We start from the raw sequence: 17,205 nt of genomic DNA on the forward strand, positions 1-17,205 counted from the left end.
GATTCACTTGAAAACAAGTGATGTTGTGTTGGTCTTTTGCGAAGTAATTCATTTTCGATGTATCTTTTGTTTATTCTGAGCATGGGGTTAGCTAGAGCCTGAGGCTTCTGGCCCTAGCCCAGTATATCCATTCGTAAAGACGGCAATTCCTTGGATGGATGAATCTTCTCTAATAGCGACTACGGAAGCAGCAATGGACGATACGACGCACTGAGTTCGGCATTGGACTAATTTCACCCAAAATTAAAACTGCAAATATAGTTATATATAAAAGCCATTTGAAAGTGATGCAAATTGATTCCGTACACCCTTCATGTGCCCAAGATACATGTGTGACAATTTTCAAATTAGGGTTGGCACCTCTAGTGAGGCTTTCAGCCGGAGATTTTTGCATGGAATCGGTTTTATAGAAGCACGAGTATACGTTGAAATCAGACCTATCTGCTGAGTTTAAATGAGATAAGTATAAACTCCTTCATTCTTTTTGTAACTCATCGAGGTATTAATTACCAAAATTGACTCACATTCACCGTTTAGTGCATTGTTTTAGCAAAGCATAATGTACACCACTGTTCTGAGCTCATCTAATTAAGCTGTAAATTTTTCGCGTGTCTAAACCGTTTTGAAGATGTATGTGTGTCCTCGGCCAACGACAAAAAATCCAAAAGCACCGACCACTCTCGCTGTGGAGGATAAGCCGGACAAGGATTGCCCTCTGCCACAGCTAAAAGGAGAAGTAGAGTGAAGCAGGAAGGAAAGTGACAAAGTCTGGAAAGCACACTGCGATGTCTTCCGGAATTGTTACTGGGCGGTTATTCATCACCACAGTCGCTAGGGAGGTTGCAACAAAAGAACGAAGCTTTTATCTCTGGTCAACAGTCAATGACCGCTGCAGGTGCCGCCAATATTAACGCCAGAAGGTTGCGTTTGAAACCAATTTGAGTTTAAATTATTTATCGTGTCACTAGACCCAGAGAAATTGGTTTAAATCCCAGAGGCTCGGAGATCGTCTCCAAAAACTGGAGCCTTCGGGTCACAGCCGAAGGAGTGGCAACCCTATTTCAAATTATAAGTTCATACGTCCTGTATGAGGCTGACTTGGATGCTCACCCTATCACCTGGTTCACTCTCGATCGTACCACTCTATTATATCCCTGTCGCTCCCCCTGGCATCCCATGTGGGACATTTTTCTTAGGCCCCACTTCTGACATACCATGCGAGGCTTACTTGGGTGCTCACCCTTTCACTCCTCTGCCACGCCATGAGGTATCGATAGCTAAGTCCCAACATACTACGCTACGACCCTCCCGTCTTGGCATGAGGTAGTCCACTTATACGCCTATACACTCACTCTACTGTCTTGCTTCGGGGTGGTTGGGTTTACCCCTTACGCGGTTGCCATTCGCTGCGCCAAACCTGCCTCGGCATGAACAGACCATTCACTCCCTTTTTTGCGCTTGGCCTTTTTCGCTCCAGCTAACCAATCACTAGTTAGCCGTGCCCGTCGTCTGTTGCTCAGTTCGCCAGATTACCTGTAGCCTACTGGCAATCTGGATGGTAGCAGCCGAGACTGCGTTCCACTTCTCCACCGATTGACACATCCGCTGAATAAGGGTATCAGGGGTTGTGTCCCAGCCACAGACGTCAAGCATTGCTCTTCTTTCGACGTCGAACCGATGACATACGCATACGATGAGTTGTCCCACTCACGCTGCCATCTGGCGACCGAGGCCACCCTGGTGCGCTCGCGGGCTCCTTTATTTCCACGTAGCTCGAAACGCTCCTCATCTTCCCGAATGACCAGCCCGACTGTCATCATGCTCTCTATCACGCAGGATGCATCGTGTGATACCGTGCGGTAGGCAGATATCACTCTGAGGCACATCACGCGGTAGGTGCTCTCCAGTTTCTGTAGGTAACTGGTTACCCTTAGTGCTCTTGACCATGACGGGCTGCCGTTCCTGAGGATAGATACGGCAACGTCTACCAGTAACCTACGTCTACTCGATGGTAGGAAGGACGACCACTTTGGTTTTAATATGAAGAGATGGCTTTTTGGTCACCGTTTTCATACAACAATATCTATATTTCGTCTAATACCAACGCTTCGAAGATCTACGCCTTCATCTTCAGGGCAAAACTACAATATTTGACAATTATTACAAAACCATCCAATATTCACATTTTACACAAATTACTTACAACGGTAACAGTATTATCTTATTTTTTTTTTTATTCAATTCGTTTATTTGATAAGGCACGTTTTCGTTAGCTTAAAGGTGCCATTTTTTCTTTGTTTTACACTTTGAATTGTTTAAAACTAGGAGGTTACATATTTAATATAATTTTGTTTTTATATAATGAAACTAAAAGAATTTTACAGCTAACTTATACATATACAAGAGGGAATAACATAATATTCGTAGGATTAGGGGAGGTGTCATTTTGTGTGTTCTTTGTATAGCAATGCATTTTATGATTTTTAGAAGGGAGATTGTTGGAGCAATTAAATATTAACTAAGGGGAACATTTTACAAGCTTATTAACTAGGAGTGGTTCAATTTTATTAAGGCTGGGGGTGGGGGGATTAATTAGGGTTATTACTGTTGGTACTGTTGGACATTTCTTAACTAGGTTAAATATTGATCAACTAAAACTAGAAGATAGGGGGGCACCTAAATTTTGGGAAGATATTCAAGGAGGGGGGGGGGGAGCGTAGTCGTACATCTGTGTATCAGAGACATGGGAGAGAGGGTGGACAAGGCTGACAGAGGGGGGGAGATATAAACTTTCAGTTTCCGGCATCAGGAATCAACGGCCAGGATTACAGATTCGAATGGATGCATCAAGTATTGGGACGCCGGGCGGTTTTCCTCGAACCGGCAGGGGTTCCTCCAGACCATTTCGTAGTACGGCTCAGATACGGATCGGAAACACACCACGTTGCGCGTGTGATATTGTACTGTAGGTCTCGTGTTGTTGGTTCATTCGACAGATGTTTTGTCTCGTCTTGGAGTCGTATCAAACCATCGTTGGGGTACGGTAGTCGGAAGAGGGCACTTCTGGGAATGATCAGAGAAAAGATAGGGGCATTTAAATTTGGATATTGATGGTTTTGAGGAACGTGTATACAAGGGACATGTAGAGAATATCGCGGCTTACTAGTACATCTCGAACCAGGCCATTGGGTGATCTTCCTCGGGCCCGAAGAGAATCGAATAGTTGAGATCTGGCAGAACAGTACTCGGCGCATGCCCAGACAACATGTTCGATATCGTGATAACCGTTGCCACAGGTGCAGATACCGCTATTTTAGAGCCCAATACGCCGGAGATGTGCGTCCAGCGTGTAGTGATTGGACATGAGCCGAGACATCACGCGAATGAAATCCCGACCCACATCCATCCCTCTGAACCAAGGTTTCGTCGATACCTTAGGGATTATCGAATGTAGCCACCTTCCCAGTTCACCATTGCTCCATGAAGTTTGCCAACTTTCGAGGGTTCTCTGACGAGTGATACTGAAAAATTCGCTGAAGCTAATTGGTCTTTCATATATGTCACCTTGTAAAGCGCCCGCCTTAGCTAAAGAGTCCGCTTCTTCATTACCCGGAATGGAGCAATGCGAGAGAACCCAAACTAAGGTAATCTTGTACGATCTTACAGACAAAGCACGCAGGCGCTCCCAGATTTTCCCCAGAAAATATGGAATGTGCTTTCTAGGTTTCATTGAACGGAGAGCCTCGATTGAGCTGAGGCTATCCGAGACAATAAAGTAATGATCGGTGGGCAAAGTATCAATGATCCCAAGGGTATACTGAATAGCAGCAAGTTCTGCGACGTAAACTGAAGCAGGATCATTGAGTTTGAATGAGGCGGTGAGGTTTTGATTGAATATACCGAAGCCAGTGGAGCCGTCGAGGCTTGACCCGTCGGTGTAAAACATCTTGTTGCAGTCGACTTCTCGAAATTTACTATGAAAGATGCTTGGGATCACTTGCGGACGTATATGATCCGGGATTCGACGAATCTCGTCTTTCATGGATGTGTCGAAGAATACAGTTGAATCAGAGGCATGAAAGAGATTGACACGGTTGGGATAGTATGAAGAAGGATTGATATTTTGTGCCATGTAATCGAAGTACAAGGACATAAATCGGGTTTGAGAATTGAGCTCGACAAGCCTTTTGAAATTTGCAATTACTAACGGGTTCAAGATATCGCATCGGATGAGCAATCGATATGAGAGTTCCCAAAATCGATTTTTCAGCGGAAGGACGCCCGCCAGCACTTCTAAACTCATCGTATGTGTCGAGTGCATACAACCCAAAGCAATACGCAAACAACAATATTGGATTCGCACTAGTTTGATGAAATGTATGTTCGCAGCGGAGCGGAAACAGAAACTCCCGTACTCCATCACCGACAATATTGTTGTTTGGTACAGCCTGATCAGGTCTCCTGGGTGGGCACCCCACCATGTTCCGGTTATTGTACGGAGAAAGTTGATTCTTTGCTGGCACTTCTGTTTCAGATACCTAATATGACATCCCCAGGTTCCTTTAGAGTCGAACCATACCCCGAGATATTTGAAAGTTGAAACCTGAGCAATAGTTTGACCCATTAATTGAAGCTGTAGTTGCGCTGGTTCACGCTTCCTTGAAAATACGACTAGCTCAGTTTTCTCCGTGGAGAACTCGATACCTAGCTGGAGGGCCCAAGCAGACAAATTGTCCAAGGTATCTTGCAATGGTCCTTGCAGATCGACGGCTTTGGGACCTGTAATAGAGACCACACCGTCATCTGAAAGCTACCTTAGCGTGCAGGAATTGACAAGACATTCGTCAATGTCATTCACGTAAAAGTTATAGAGAAGGGGGCTTAGACATGAGCCCTGGGGAAGACCCATGTAGCTAATTCTTGATGTCGATAAATCACCATGCGAAAAATGCATATGTTTTTCGGACAGCAAGTTTAGCAAAAAGTTGTTCAGAGTCGGTGAAAGACCATGCTGGTGCAGCTTCTTAGAAAGAATTTTGATCGAAACTGAATCAAAAGCCCCCTTTATATCTAGGAAAACTGATGCCATCTGCTCTTTGCTAGCATAAGCCATTTGAATTTCTGTTGAGAGCAACGCGAGACAGTCGTTCGTGCCAAGATCATTTTTTCGAATAACTTCCGGATACAGGACAGCATCGCAATCGGTCGATACGAAATGTGGTCGGAGGCTTGTTTTCCTGGTTTTTGGATGGCGATGACCTTCACTTACTTCCAGTCACTAGGGACAATATTACCCTCAAGAAACTTATTAAATAAATTCAACAAGCGTCTCTTGGCAGAGTCTGGCAGATTCTTCAACAAGTTAAATTTGATTCTGTCTGGCCCATCGAAAACGGTGTTTCGTTCGCGTTATAGTTATCATGAAGAGACGTGGTGCGGTAGATCTTCTGTGCTGGGGCGGAATCCGGACAAACCTTCTTGGCAAAATCGAATATCCAACGGTTTGAATATTCCATGCTCTCGTTAGTACTGTTTCGGTTTCGTAAGCGCAGGGCCGTGCTCCAAAGAGTGCACATCGATGTTTCTCTCGTTAGCCCGTCGACGAACCGGCGCCAGTAGCTACGTTTTTTGGCTTTCATCAAACTCTTCATGCGCGTCTCCGCCATCGCGTACTGTCGGTAGCTGGCTGGAGGACCTTATACACGGTGACCTTCTCCACGTACACGTCTGAGCACTCTTTGTCCCACCATGGGTTGGGAGGACGCCCCTGAGGGTTCGCGTCTGGTACGCGTTTAGTTTGAGCTTGAATCGCGAATATCGAGAATCAAGCCAGCCAGGAACCCGTGTTCTTCCTCCGGAGGAAGCTCTACTTTTCCGGGTATCGCGGACGCGTAGCTCTGCCAATCAATATTTCGTGTGAGGTCATACGAAACATAGATTGTATTCGGTGGCCCTGAACCGTTAGCAATATTAATTACGATTGGTAGATGGTCCCTACCGTGGGGTTCAGAGACTACTTTCCACATGTAATCTAACTGCATCGATGTCGAGCAGAGGGACAGGCCTAAGGCGTTCGGACGCACTGGAGATGCAGGAATCCGTGCCATTTCGCGGTTTGTACACGGGACATGTCGGGAGATCAAGTGGGTTTCCTCCACAGTATACACTTTACGGCATTCCTTTCACAGGAATCATCCACATGATTCCCACCGCTTTTGCTACAATGGGAGGTTGTATGTCCCAGTTCTTTGAAATTAGTACAGTTCATGGCGCGCGGCACAAAATGGCGAACAGGTGGATGGACCTTGTTAAAGAGGAGGTAGTTAGATAGGGCAGACCCGGCGTAGATCACCCGATAGGAACCTGAGTTGATATACAGGGTGTTTGGTTCATGGTTAAGAATATGCAAAAACAACGATTTCGAACCCACTACATTTGTGGCGAGCTCATGCTGTGTTAACTATTAAATAGCAGCAAAATGAAAAGAGATATATTTGTTGTCAAATAAAAAGTTATAAAGAACATTAAGGGGCAAATAAATTCAAATGAACAATAGTAACGATAAATTTTGTTGATTAATTATTAGAATAATTAAAAAACTCTCCAAAAAACACAAATTTTGATACTATGTTGCGTTTCGGCTTCGCCTCTTCAGAAACCGACACTAACGTATTGTCGGAATAGATTAGCGCCGGCTTGACGCAAATCCCTTAAAACTAAAACACACTATGTGTTTCAATCAAACGACTGATCAAACGTGATGTCCCGTTCGAGCAGAAGTTCTGTTTATGCCGATGAGACACAAGTGAAGCCGAAACTTGTCTTGGCTTAGCAGGCCTATGCGAAAGATGCAATACGTTAGTGTCGGTTTCTGAAGAGGCGAAGCCGAAACGCAACATAGTATGAAATAAGGATTTGTGCCCTCCTGTACAAAGACTGGTTTTTACCAACAAATTTTCACCCTAGTGAGAAATTTTGGTTTTTACCAAATTTTTCTCCTTAGGGTGAAATATAGCATAGTACAAATTTTGAGTTATTTCGTTAGTAAAAAATCATTTAGTACACTTAACTAAAAGATATTTGTACATACACTGATAGGAAATTTTTTCACCTTTCGAATGGAACTGAAATATTTAAAATACAAAGTATACTTTTAAAGTTAGAGGTATTTTAAGACAAATAAGTTTTTTACACAAAAAGTTCAATAACTCTGTAACGGTTGAGATTTGATGGTATGTGTAGAACAATTTTTTTCTCCAAATATAGCAGTCTATCACCCCCCGAGAGATTCTTAACCATGAATCAAACACCCTGTATGTCCCCTTTACGTCAGCTTCGACTGATGCTGAATGCAAACGTTTGCACTCTGGTATCTTCACTGACTGTAGCAAGGAGTCTTTAAAACAGTCAACCCCATATGTCAACAGGTCCTCGCAATTCTGACTTGAATCGGAGACTACACCGCAGATTTCAACCCTGTTAGCTGGTATATATACCCTGTATTCCTTCGTAAAGAGCCTGTAGCCAGCAATATCGTTTGCCTGATTCAAACTATTTACCACCACCCGAAGTTTATCAGGGCGAATTTTCGATATTTCTGTCACGGCAGAACACCGTTCCGCCAGAGCTCGAGTAATCTTTGGTAAATTCGAACACTTTTTATCATTGTCTCGAAAGAAGATCGCGTAAGGCCCAGTGGCCATAGATGGATAATATATAATATATCCATCGGATATACCGTGAGGCGAACCATTGTCAGGGGAAGTCGTTTTTGCGCGGGCCTATTGCCTATGGCAAATGACATCGATGTGGAAAATGTAGAATCACGTTCAGTCTCTCCCTAGGAAGATGTTGTTGAACATCTTTAATGATTGGAAAAGGTACGAAGAAATACTCATTAGTATCATCGAGGAGCGGTCCACTCTCTTAGGACTTTTTTTTAACAATCTTCGCACTAACAAGTTTTTGGTGAGATAAGCAAATCTTGCAAAATCCTCGCTGGTGACTCCAATTTGCTATATCCTCTCAGGGAATTAGTTTTTTTTGAATAGCACTCGCGGAGATAAACACTCTCTCACCAGGAAATCAATACGTCTACTCAATCAGTGGCGGCGCGAGGTGTTTTGGCGCTCGGGGCCAAAAAGTAAATTTGCCGCCCCTCTTACAATGAATTTTCAAAAGAGTTCAATAATTTCCTACCTTTACATATAAAAACAAATTTGATAAAAATATTAAAAAGGGTCTACACGAAAATGAACTTTTTAACATTTTATTGTCAATATTTCTCGACAAACATGTTAAATGGTCCTAAATGCAAATGAGAGCCCCGCTTTGTTTACTTTCTCTTTCGATTATTACGGCGTCATCTTAAAACTTTTCAATATTGTTTCAGGATATATCGAAAAACTCTGATTTCGACTAGCTTATTCTGCTGAGAGTTGAGTAACAAACGTATAAACTGCAGAGTTATTAGCGAAAGACAAAGTAAACAAAGAGAAACTGTCATTTGCAGTTAGGACCATTTGACATGTTTGTCGAGATTTTGTCCTAGCAGTATAGTGACTACACTGACGCAAATTTACTTAAGAATTTCATAAGTCGCAACTTATGAAGCTACACAATTTTGATTTCATTGAACGCTTATGCATTTCATAAGTTCGCCCTATAGAATTTATAGACGTATGTAATGATGTTCATAATCGTATTATTGTGCAAATGTCATAATTTTACCATATGAAATCAGTGAAAATAGGAACTATTTTTGGAAGTGGATTGAACAAGAACATTATTTTTTTTTTCAAATTTGGAGAAATGAAATGTAAGTAAATATTCTTCGTAACTGTGACCTGTGTTTCGCTGGTCACAATAAATCCGTGGTCGCTGGGCCAGCTTAATATAGACCCCTAGAAATTTTGTTATATTTGTAAATATTGTCAGTAAATGTCTAAATGTGAAATAAATGTCATGCTTCCATGTTTGAAGAATGTTTATTTCATGTTTAGTAGTCTTCGGTTGGTGCCCGTCAGTATTTATTTATTTATTTATTTATTTATTTATTTATTTATTTATTTATTTATTTATTTATTTATTTATTTATTTATTTATTTATTTATTTATTTATTTATTTATTTATTTATTTATTTATTTATTTATTTATTTATTTATTTATTTATTTATTTATTTATTTATTTATTTATTTATTTATTTATTTGCTTGTTATTTATTTATTTATTTATTCCATATTGATTTATTTACCTAATTATTTATATTATATGTCAGATAGTTTATTTACATTTTTGCTGATTTGTTTATTTTGTGAAAATTATATTGGGTATGGGAATAAGTTTCCGTCCTTCTTTACGCGAAAATAATATTTATTTAAAACATGAAATACAAAATAATATTATGTGAAGTGTGCACCATTCGAAGCGACAACTTTTCCCCATCTTTCAGGCAGCATACGGATTCCTCGAAGAAAGAAGTCAGGGTTTTTCGACTCGATCCATTAGTTCAGCCATTTTTCGATAATTTCGCAAGAAGTGAACTTTTCTCCAATCAGGGCTGATTGCATCGATCGAAAAAGATGGTAATCTGATGGCGCTATGTCTGGGGAATACGGCGGGTGGGGCAAGATTTCCCAATTCACCCCTTCCAAATATTTTTTGACAGATTTTGCAACGTGTGGCCTAGCGTTATCATGCAGCAAAATTAGTTTATCATGTCGAGCAGTCCAATCCGGTCGTTTTTCTTTCAAAGCACGATTTAATCGTATTAGCTGCAGTCTGTAACGATCACCAGTGATTGTTTCGGGATGGTTTAAGGAGTTCGTAATAAATTACACCACTCTGATCCCACCAGATGCACAACAAAACCTTGGAAGCATGAATATTTTTTTTGTTGGTGTGAATGGACCCGGTTCACCTGGCAGCCCCCAACATTTTCGTCGCTTCGGGTTATCGTAGTAGATCCATTTTTCATCGCCAGTGATAATGCGATGCAGAAAACCTTTTCTTTTCTGGCGCTCAAGGAGCATCTCGCACATCACCAAACGTCTCTCGATATCCCTCTCCTTCAATTGATGTGGTACCCAATTGCCTATTTTTTGCACCATTCCCATTGCGTGCAAACGTTTACCGACGGTCGATCTGTCAACATTCAACTCATTGGATAGCTCATCCAGAGTCCGACATGAATCTTCATCAAGTATCTGTTGTAGTTGTGCATCTTCAAACTTTTTCGGTGCTCCTTCGCGTTCTTTGTCACTGGCGTCATAATCGCCGCTTTGGAATCGTCGAAACCACTCTTTACAGCTTGTATTAGATGGAGCATGATCACCGTAAATATTCCTTAATATGCGATAAGTTTCAGCTGCACTTTTCTTTGAAATGTAATAATGCAGCAAAATTTCCCGCAAATGCTACTTTTTCGGAACGAACGTTGACATTTTTAACGCCAGATTAAAAAAGATGTTCACACTCGAAGCGAATATCAACTAGTGCAATCGAGACCTTACACATACAATTAGAAATGGAGTAGTTGAGCTAACACAGCTGTAGTATCAATAATGACCTATCTTTCAAGAGGACGGAAACTTATTCCCATACCCAATACAATGTAAAGGTTATGCATGAAACCAATCCGATCTAAAAATTCAAATAAACTTTTTATCGGGGCACCAACCCATACATGTTTGTAAATAATGTTTTGCTTTTGCTACGCGATATACGAGAAGAGGTCATCGATCGCGAGTGGAGATGGTTTCCGGGGGCACGGGGAAATAAAAAGGGCTTATTGCGCTGAAAACGAGATCAGTTAGTAAAAGTTCGGTCCGAGCAGTGAGTACAACCGAGTGAAGTCGAGCGGCAGCGAAATCTCTTAGTGCGTACCACCCGTGACTTTTCGGTACGGTTTAGGATCCCAGTGTAGTGTTCCGCGGGCAAAGGCCCGGTAAAAACCACAAGCGACGCGAGTGCACTGTTGGTCGAATGATGCCAGCCTAGTTAATTAAAAAAATGCGCGAAGTAACTCGCGAAAAGTATTGTGTGCTCAGTGTACCACTCCTGGACCATCTTTCAGAAACGCAGGCCACCGTTACACGGCCGAGTTGCCGCCATAACTGGATCTCGACCGACGGAAGTACCCGGTCTAAGTACCCTGTCAGCTGTACTTGGTCCTGTTCCCGATCGTCGCCCAGTCCCCGGAAAGCCAGAAGCAGCAAGTCGACCAACGTTCGTCCCGGCCGCAACGATTTTCTGCACGTTAAGAAGAATAAAAGTTTACTATGCGCAAGTATTTTTGTTTTCTGTTTAAATAAATGTAAGGTCTAGTCTATATAAGCTGTTTTCTATAATTATGTGATGTTCTTGAGTTAATTTAGTCCGCTAGTTTGTTTTTATAAATTTGCCCAGAGACCACGTATTGAGGGAAGAAAGTGAAAGTGTGAAATGTGATTAGTGCAAACGTAAATAAATTAAAAATCGTCATCATTATCTTAGTGACCTAGTGACCGAACAATCTGGATAATCCGAAACATAATTGAATGTATTTTAGAGTTCCAGGTTACTTGATCTTGGATCGCCGGTTCCCAGCCTCCACAGACGCCCACCGCACGCGCGTCTTCCTCAATACACCGCCAGCGATTGCGGGGATTGCCCTGAAGTCGACGACCTCTTCCAGGTTCTCTGATGATCATAACTTTAGCTGGTTTCTCTTTTGTCATTCCGCATTACAAGCACAGCTCACTGTAGTGTGCCGTGTTTTATCAATCTTCCTATGCCAGCATGGTTGTATACTTGGTCCCGAGGGTTCATGCGACTGTGCCATTCTCCATTTGGTACTGTGCTGCCGAGTGTTGAACGCAGAATTCTTCTCTCAAACAAACCGAGCACTCGATAGTCTGCTTCCTTCAACATTCATGCAGGCCCGATAAGAGGGGGAGGCAGCCAGGGCAATTGCCCTGGGGCCCGGGTCGTATTTGGGGGCCCGCGTTTTTACTCGGAAGATGGGCGAACACGTCCGGTATTCATAGAAGATCAAAAAATAGCAATAGTAATTCCTTTGTAATCATTCGCCTTATTAAATTGTTAGATGATGAAAGCGTAAAAAAATGAAAACTTTATTTGATAGTTGACATTTGTTAAACCAAACGTTCTTAAAGGAGCTGTCTACTGTCGAGTTAGTTGTTTTGTAACCGTTTGTGGTTTGGCATAAGATAACGGTGTGCTGTTTAGGGTTATAGTAGGTGGGCTTTTCTTAGCTGCTTTTGCACAAAGTTTACCGTGGTGTAGTGTCTTTTTGAAGAATGGTTGTATAACCAGTATTACTCTGTTTTAATTGTTTTGTGTTGTTACCCAAGTAACCATAAGCACTAATTTAAAACTCTAGATAAGCTATAAGTTAGCGATTCCACTGCTAACTAGCCGTATACAAGTACTTTTAATGCTTCAATGCACCTAAAATGTAAAACATTAAATCTAGCACTATATCGACATACAAAACATAGACATAGTGCTAAAAAGCTTTTGAAGGTAAATGTTATGAAGTTTTTATAGAAAACTCTAAATGCAAATATAGAATCTTCTTATACTGCTTTGAGACACTGAACAATAACAAATATACGTATGCGTCACCTAAACTAAACTCGTATGCCTTCGTGTAATAAATGATGATGCAATAAACTTAAAATCAAAATGCAAATTCTGCACGATTTCTCGAAAAAATACAATTATAAGCCACACTAGACGTTTGCGTAATTTCAACCAAACATCTAGGCAGAGTTAGCATTAAACCAAGTATACATGCGAATCTTTTTACAGATCAGTGATCAAACGCGTATACCAAATTGAGATGAGGTTTTCGCCAGCGATCGAATCCCATTTCTAAGGGCAATAAATCATCAATTTAGTGCCTTTCAAACAGTCGGCATGTGAAACAAAAGAAGCGAGAAAGGGTGGGTACGTTATCGAAAGTTATTTTTTTCTATTGCTGTGTCGATAAAGAAGAAGTTACTTTAAAAAAACACGTATCTATGTTAACATTGTTGACAGCCACTAAGGTGCTTCTGAACTAGCTCTATTCTGGCACACTATTTCCGACACTAAGTGTGCCATTAAATAATGGTTCGTGGTCTCTTGGGTATATTCCTTACCCCTAACCTAACCACTTCCCCAATCATTATCATCAGGGAAATCATGAAAGACGATTTATTGCAAGGCACAAATCTCCAATCAACATGGGGAACGTACCATTTGAATTAGACGCTACTGATTCCTGAGTATCCGTAAATTGAAAAACTCGTAGCTATGGCAATTTTACCCGATTTGGATACCACGGAATAAGAAGCTGTCGAAATTCACCTGTCTGGCACGCTATCTGTGGATTAGGGCATCGCAAAAAATTGTTTTTTTTGAATTCTCAAAGGCCCCCTCATATTGTGACAAATGTCAAAGTAAGCTCAGATGCCAAATTTCACATCATTTGGACAATTTTAACTTCCCGCCCACTTCGCTTGAAATTTTTGAAATTTGTACTATGGGAAAATATGTAGGAAAAATATATTAAATGCCATAACTTTTGAAGTAGCAATCAGAAAATTACAATTCATACCTCTCTTTAAAGGAAATAACCTTTGTATTTGAATAGATCCCCTATTTTGAATAATTTGTCTGCTTCGTGGTGCAAATCATACATATTTTGCAGCTTTTCTAATGAGAAAAAATCTCAGAAATCGTACGGAACCTTTTTGACCTTACGAGAAGTTGAGGTTAAAGGGCCTTTTGTCATTCATAATAAATTTTATCATTTTCTCGTGCATATATGTCTATTATTCTTCAATCAATTTTCATAAAATGTAACTTATTGAACGTAGAAAATTCTAAGGAATACAACAAAAATAGATTCGTTAGCAATAAAATTCAGAAGCATCAAATTTTTTGAGATTAACTCTACAAATCACATTTTTTTTCATTAAAATCCTAATACCTCAACTTCCCCTATTTTTCCAGGAATGAAACTTTTCTCATGTGATCTCTAAGTGTATTTTACACTAAAAGTAGTAAATGAAATAAAAATTTTGTTGTTAAATAGAGTTAATATGTGCGATATTTTGATAAAAATGTGAAGTCGAGACTATATGTCAGATAATGTGATGTTTCTGAATTTTATCGAAAATGAATCTATTTTTATTTTGTTCCTAAAGATTTTTCACGTTCAACAAGGTACAATTTATTAAAATTGAGTGAAGAATAATGGAGATATATGCACGAGAAAATGATAAAATTTATGAATGACAAAAGCCCCTATAACCCCAACTTCTCGTATTTGGACAAAGGTCAAAAAGGTTCCGTTCGATTTCTGAGATTTTTTCACATTATAAAAACTGCAAAATATGTATGATTAGGATTACGGAGCAGAAAAAATATTCAAAATAAGGGATTTTGGGCCAAAACGGCCCAGTACCCCGCTTTCCCTTATTTTTCTAGAAACTTCATTCAAATACTAAGGTTATTTCCTTTAAAAAGAGGTATAAACTGTAATTTTCCGATTGCTACTTCAAAAGTTATAGCATTTAATATATTTTTCCTCCATATTTTCCCATAGTACCAATTTCATAAAATTTCAAGCGAAGTGGGCGGGAGTCTGGAATTGTCCAAATGATGTGAAATTTGGCATCTGAGCTTACTTTGACATTTGTCACAATATGAGAGGGGGGTCTTTGAGAATTCAAAAAAAAAATTTTTTTCGTTGCCCTACTGTGGATGTGGCAATATGAGTCAATCGGTGACTAATAGAAACCATGGACTTACGAGTTTCCCATGGCTGAAGAGGTACTAACTCATACTGAAATAGAGGACTTAGGTTTAAAAGGGCCCGGCAGTAATACAAGCCTTGGGGCCCGACGCGGTTCTCGACGGCCCTGCATTCATGCCTCATGGCCGTACAGATCAACAGAGAGTATCAGCGATTTTAATAGAGCAAATTTTGTGCGCATCCTTAGGCTGTGGGACTTTAGTTGACTACGTAAACTACATTCGCAACAGCAACATGCATTTTTCCTTCGCGTCTAACATCGTTATCATGTGTCACTAGTGTTCTAAGATATATGAGATTGTTGTACCGTACCGTACCCTATAGATTTCCACCTCGAACCCAACACGTTCTCTACCAGCTACCATGTACTTTGTCTTGTCAGAGTTTACAGTCAGTTCGATTCTTGCAGCTTCCCTTTTAAAAGGCAACAATGCCTCCTCTACTGCTCTGCGACCAACGCCAATGATGTCGACGTCGATCGCGAAGCCAAGAAGTATGTGAGATCTTTTGATGTTGGTTCCGCCCTTTTGCACATCAGATCTTCGTATCGCTTGGTTTTATCCCACCCAGCGTCATACGAATCAGCTTAATCAGTTTTGTTGGGAAAATTCGCTCAATCATTATCTGTCACAGTGCATTTCGTTTTACTGATTCGCATGCCGCCCTGAAATTCACAAATATATGGTGAGTCCGCAAGTTGTATTCCCGGAATATATCCAGAATTTGTCGCTGGGTAAACATTTTGTCCGTCATTGATCGTCCTTCTCGAAACCAGCTTTGATATTCGCCGACAAAGCATTCAGCCAACAGGCGCAGTCTCCTCAACAGAACACGAGAGACTATCTTGTAGGCGGCATTGAGTTATTCCTAGTAAGATATTATGTTCAAGTTTGTAGCCCTTCTTGAAGATAGGCCATTCAACCAATCCGAGGGCATGTTTTTTTCCACGCTGATTATCCCGGTCTCGGAGTGGATTGCTTCTCACAGCAGGTCCCCTTTTAAACTTTTAGAAGTTCACCAGCAATTCCGCCCTTCCCAACAGCCTTATTATTGTTAAGCTTTCGGATACCCTTCCGTCTAGCAATCAGTGAACAAAAAATGCTGGTTTGTTTACCCCTTGCTGATCGCCGGATCCACTCACTCAAAAAAAAACCTTCGGTCGAATAACGTACGCTACCGCACGAAACTATCCTTCTATAGAACATTTATTAGACCAGTTGTCCCATCGACTATGCTGGACCAACGCACCCGATATTTAACAGGAACGGAAACACCCTTTGAATGGAATTAAAAGATTGAAAATACAAAGTATACTATTTGATTTCGAGACATTTAAAAACAAACAAGTTGTTTACAAAAAAAGTTCAATAGCTTTGTAACTGTTGAGATTTTATAGTTTGTGTAGAACGATTTTTCCCCAAATATGAATTCTTATCACCGCTCGAGAGATTCTTAACCATGAACTAATCTGTATATGATAGAGTTCCCTGGTTTAATCCCAGTAAATTAGTCTGCATACTCCCACTACTTCAAATGCGTTCGGAAACTCATCTCAGTTGAATCTTTTGAGACTGAGCAATATGTATAAAATTTTGGTCGAACGCATCCGTCGTCCTGATCCCCTACTTTTTTCATAGTAAACAGCAGGCGCCAAAATATTATAAACTCAAGCGTTTCACCCGCACTTGATTTTTATCGGGATTAATGAAACTTAAAGAATTACTAAAAAATTAAATAGAAATTTGTTTAGTAGGACATGCCGCCTCCTTATTTAGCCGCTCGGGGCGATTGCCCCCTTCGCCCCCCTCCTCAGCGCTGCCACTGTACTCAATCCTTACACAGTCAAATAGAATGGGCAATAAAATTTTGTATTACTTTCGCATCTTGCATCAAAACCAGTAGGTCCAATGGCTTTCGGCCAAACGGCACTCGACCACACAGTATTCGACCAAATATCATTCGATCAAATGGCATTCGGCCAAATGATTTGCCGCTAATTGATGGGGACCCTGACCGATCTGCTTCAGGTACGGGTCGATACCCTACCAGGACACCAATATTCTTGCATACACTTCAAATGCGAAGCATTCGGACGTGTGTAAATACTTGCATGTAAAATATATGAAAGAATATTGGTGTACATGCACGGTACTGAACCGTCACTGAATCGGATCGGAAATGTGTGAATTTGGCTCGAACATAATAAACCTCTCTTGTTTACAGCAGAAATCAAGTTAAATCGATAGAGTTATCAAAAAGCTTCATTCTTATATGTTTAAAGACATTGTTTATGATAAACCTACCTTTGTTGGCGTCAACTGTTGAAAAATCTCGATATAAGTTGCGGAAGGTCCATCGTAGATTACTGCAGTCTAAAAAAGAGAATTAACCACAAGA

This window comes from Topomyia yanbarensis, chromosome 3 (assembly GCF_030247195.1).
Source record: "Topomyia yanbarensis strain Yona2022 chromosome 3, ASM3024719v1, whole genome shotgun sequence".
NCBI classification, from domain to species: Eukaryota; Metazoa; Arthropoda; class Insecta; order Diptera; family Culicidae; genus Topomyia; species Topomyia yanbarensis.